The 5,261-nt window shown below is 39.6% G+C and overlaps 1 long non-coding RNA gene across 1 annotated transcript in view; it reads left to right on the top strand.

Moving 5' to 3' along the window:
- LOC105522075 overlaps nt 1-1,086 on the top strand; it is a 2,726-nt gene extending 1,640 nt beyond the window's left edge. Inside the window, exon 2 of the long non-coding RNA XR_001003380.1 lies at nt 670-1,086. This is a non-coding gene — a long non-coding RNA (uncharacterized LOC105522075). The remainder of the gene's footprint in view (nt 1-669) is intronic.
- The last annotated feature ends 4,175 nt before the right edge of the window (nt 1,087-5,261 follow it).

Here is a 5,261-nt window from a genome sequence, read left to right on the forward strand (position 1 = left end):
TTTTTTTTTTTTTTTTTTCTCACTTGTTTGTTTGTTGTGGTGGTTGCAACAGCAGCAACACAGACGACACGTATTTCCCTATTCTTCTCGCCCTTCTCACCCTCCCTACCCAGCTCCTCCTTTAGAAACAGGCTTGTCCTACCCTGTATTTGTCCACACCGTCTGGACTCTTAACTGAATTAATCGTTTTCAATAGGAGGGGGCTAAAACCCTTATTAATGTCCTACCAGGAGTGAACGAATAAAACCAAGTTAAAAGTGAACTGGGTACCAGGTACTGTGCTAGGTTCCTTTGCATGTATTCTTTCATTCTGCTGGAGCTAAAGATTTTCTGCCTCCTCTCCATAAAACTCACCAAAACTCCAAAACCAGGAAATTCTCCATAGAAAATAGGAGTGAAGAGAGAAAAGACTAACAGGATAAAACCCAAAGCAGGAAGAAAGTTCTATCTCCCATTTCTCTCAAAGAATTTTTGGACCCACCAAGGCTACCATCCTGAAATATCCTGCAGCTTCTCCTTCCCCAAAGATTGTCCACTTCCTGAGAGTAAGGCTGACTCGCCGCAGGGTCATAAAGTGTTTGGTCACAGTAAGACAACTGTGAGTAATAACACACATTGCATACCGTTTTGCAATTAATAAAAGGCTTTGCATCTGTTTTTTCTTTGCAGGCTGAAGAAAAGAAGAATGGTATTCATGCAGTTCCCATTTTACAGATGAAAACAAGAGGACTTTTTCTGTGAAGTCAAAAAAGTGGTTACAATGGTACTTTCAGCCTGTGGGAATTATATATCGCCCCTCCCCTTTTTATTAATAACATTGAAATGTGATGGGGAAAACACTGAAGCTGTCAGTTGAAACTGGCTGGGACTTTTAGCCGTTCTCTTCAACATAAAGAATGGGTGTTTTTGGAGGGAGTGAGAGGAATGGAGAAATGTTGTCAAAGAGTACAATGTTTTAGTTGAGACAGGAAGAATACATTTTGTTGAGATCTACAGCACAGCATGGTTACTGTAGTTAACAGTGAAGCATTATATATTTCAAAATTGCTAAGACAGTAAATTTCAAATGTTCTCACCACAAAAAAATAGGTTTTGAGGTGACTATATTAATTCTCTGGATTTAATTATTCTACATGTATACATAAATCATAACATCACATTATACCCCCATAAATACATATAATTTTAATTTGTCAATTAACTTTTTTTTTAAAAGAATGGTATGGCAAGTCGGGGGAGGTTGTTTTTGGTTTTTTTTTTCCTCTAGTCTCTACTCAGTCTCCAACATCCCATTCCCCATAAAGTTCCTGTCACCCAGCTGGAGTGCAGTGGCACAATCATGGTTCACTGCACCTTCTCCCTATTGGACTCAAGCGATCTTCCCGCCTACAGGTACATCTCACCACGCCAAACTAATTTTTGTAGTTTTTGTAGACATGGGGTTTCACTATGTTGCCTAGGCTGGTCTCAAACTCCTCAGCTCAAGCAATCTACCCGCTTTGGCCTCCCACAGTGCTGGGATTACAGGTGTGAGCCACCAAGCCCAACCCATAAAATTCCTAATTTTTTATCTCCCTGGGAGTGCACAGCCTTCACACACCCGTTTCTCTTTAGAACATACTTGAGAGTCTTGGTTTAGCACCCAATAGACAGAACCTGAATACTTCTAGGGATCTGTGCACATCTCTATGGTGTGGGGTTTTTAAGATCTCTTTCTAATGACATTTTATTTTGCAAAGCAGGACAGTTTCATTCCCAGAAGAGCAGGTATGGTAAGTCCTTTGTTCCAGCAACGAAGACAATGATCCAACCCCTAAGCCTCAGAGATGCCCAGAAACCCTCCAGGCCTCCATCTCTCTGCTCCTAGCACCTGCCTCTCTGTTGATATCAACAGCATTCTCCGCTCTCACAGCCCAGCTCCTTCCACAGACCCAGGCACTAGGCATCAGCATCTCAGACTAGATTTTAGAGAAATTCATTGCCATTCAAGAGGCAATCCTCTTCCCTTGGTTTCAATTTCAAGGTTCTCAAAGACAGGAACAGGGTTAGATTGAGGCAGTATGCCCCACCGCATAGCCAGAAAGAACCTCACAGTGAAGAGGAAAACAATTCTTCCCAAGTAAGGGGGTGCTGATCCCCGGAGGGAGGAGAGATGGGCAACCACACAGTAACTGGGCCACCACGTACTTCACACTCACTGATCAAGGCTTTCTAAAACTATTTTTCTTTTCTCTGAATTTATATAGCACTTGTATCACTCATAAAGGAATGTCTTATAGGCTGATAACACCTTTCTGTTCATGCTTACACCTAACGTTTAAGTTAGGATAATTTCCTAACCTCAGGGTCCTCACTGTAAAATGGGAATTATTATAATCCCTACCTCATACATTGTTGGGAGGATTAAAATATTTACTAAAGTACCTAATAGAAAGGCATTCAATAAATGTTAGCTATTCATGGTGTCATCATTATTATATTTACCATTATTACTAATCTCTTGTATTACAAGAATTACAGTTTATATTTTTGTAGACCATCACTGTAGCTAAAGGGTCTTTGGGCATAGGTGATATTCCATAAAGGTTGGTTAAACTGATCTGTGGTTTTTGACTATGGAAACTCAAAATTCCCTCGAAATGTACAAAAGAGGTTTACCTGCTAAATAAATCTCTTCAAAACTGATCTCAGTTTTAATTGAATTAATTCCAATGAATTTGTCACAATGATGGAGAAAGGAAACTGAGAGGGCCCCACAGTTGTTTGCTGGTAAAATGAGAAGTTTGGATTAGATCAGTGTTTCCCAAAGTATTTTCCTTAGAATATTAGTGCCCCTCAAATCCTGCACAAAGCGAGAGTTTCATGACGAAGTAGCTTTTAAAACTCCTATACACTCTATTCCCATTCTTCACAATGCACACTTTCGTATTAAGAGTTCTGAGAGGTTCTCAGTAGAAGACATCTTTTTTTTTTTGACAGAATCTCACTCTGTCACCCAGGCTGGAGTAAGTGGCCACTCCTGGCCTAAACATTTTTTAACCTGGTGCTTCCCAACCTAAATTCACAGGGACCAGTTTTCTTAGTGAAAGAGAATCACACTGGCTTGTAACCACAGCTGGTGACACTCCCCCACGCCACTCCTTGTATGTCCTCAGTGGACTAGGTCAGGAACAAATAAATTTTCCTGATTCTCAAGGGCTGCTCATTCCTTTGCACTGAGCTCAGAGCTTCTTTGTAGCATTGGGTCACAATGAATGGTAGCCCTGATGGCCTAGGGTAGCCTTTCAGCCTTCTCTGAGTCTCTAGAGACTGAGGATCCTTGGCATGAAAAAGGAGCAATTGATATATCCTTGCTTCCCCTGGGGACTCTCTTGTTCTCAAAAAGGCATCAGCCATCATCTCCATCTAGAGAATATACTAGCTGACTCAGCTTGACCAGCCTGTCCCAAAATGAGAATCTGGGTAAAGTAAGTGTTGAAACACTTCATTCCTTGTCTTGTAGATTCACAAAACACATTAGCATATTAAAGACTGTGAAGTTCTGCAGGAAAAAAAAAAAAAAAAAAACTATTTGACTTCAATCCAACATTGCCAAGTTTTATTTGATCATGGAGGATTTTTCCAAAACACTTACAAACAGATCAAGGACATTAATCTTTCATGAAACACTTTAGATACCCAGAGTCCTCTGCAGTTACATCATTCTGTGATTTTCTTTTTTATTTATGATGCATTAAAAGATTAATCTCTGTCAGACTTCCATTTAGAAATTCACCAGAATGTGCAAAGGCAGCAGGTAAAATTGCCAAAGGGCATTATAAAAATACTCTTCAGTGATTTTTGAGACTTAAACTGAAATATTTATATAACTATATATTTCAGTTTGTATGTGTATGTATATGTACATACACATATATGTGTGTGTATATATATTTGTGTATGTATATCTATATCTATGTATATATGGCATTATATCTGTTTTACAGATGCAGAAACTGAGCTTTAGAAGGGGAGAGCAATTGGTCCAAAGCCACACAGCACTGGTAAAGGTGAGAAACAAAGAGTGGAAACCTGAGGTGTAAGGACACAGAGACAAGTACACAAATGTTTACAAGTTACACATATGCCACGTGCCTTTAACATGAATTTCTTGAACATTCATTTAGAGACCTTACAATGAAGACATCAGAGTGGCATCAAGTTCTGTTGGAATCAGGGGAGCGTGTTCTTCCACACTCCCCTGGCTGACAGGAAAGCACATCGATTTGGCCCATGGTAGTTACACACTCCCATTGAGTCAGGGGCCACTTCTAGGCACACAGGAGGTACTAAAAATATGCTGTTGACTCATAGCCTCTAGAAGCAGAAGAAATGCCAAAAGTATAAGACAAGAGGCAGAAAAATCACACGGAAAATGTCACAGGGCAATCCTCTAAGGAAGTGCTAGATCCCTTTGAAATCTGTCCAAACACTTTCTGGTGCTGGGGAAAATCAATTATCTATTTCAAGCAACCCCACATGTCATACGAGTATCTTATAAATGTTTGTGTACTTGTGTCTGTGAACTTACATCTCAGACTTCAACTTCTTGCTTCCCACCCTTATCAATGACTGCCTGCATGGCCTTGCACAAGCTGCTTTCCCTCTTCAAAGCTCAGTTTCTGCAACTATAAAATGGACATAATGCTACCTAACTCATGGGGCTCATGATCACATTTAAAGAGCTAATATGTGGAAATTGTTCACACAGTACCTGGCACATAATAAGCGTTTAATAAGTGTTTGATGTAATTGTTACGATTATTACTACTATTACTAAAATAATAATTACTACAATAATAATGATTCTTATTCCCTATATTAGTATTATATTTGAAAATGGGCACGGATTATGTCTATGTAACCCTTTTGGCACAATATCTAGCATTATATCACACACAAATTAGAGAATTCATGTTACTAAGGATGAAAAAATATTTTTACTGACCCTTAAATGCTTTGTAAGTAACTGCAAAATAAGCCATTATCCCAATACATGAAACAAACAAAAAAAAATCCAGTTCCTCTGGAGTTTGTTTTTGGAGGTAGCCACAGGATACCCCAATTTTTTTTTTCTTTTCAGAGAGACCGAGGGGCTCACTATGTTGACCAGGCTGGTCTCGAACTCCTGGCCTCAAGCCATCCTCCTACCTCAGCCTCCTAAAGTGTTGGAATTACTGGCATGTACTACCACATCCAGCCTACTTAAAATATTGAATGCT

The sequence above is a fragment of the Colobus angolensis genome, unplaced genomic scaffold (assembly GCF_000951035.1).
Source record: "Colobus angolensis palliatus isolate OR3802 unplaced genomic scaffold, Cang.pa_1.0 Scaffold419, whole genome shotgun sequence".
Taxonomy (NCBI): domain Eukaryota; kingdom Metazoa; phylum Chordata; class Mammalia; order Primates; family Cercopithecidae; genus Colobus; species Colobus angolensis.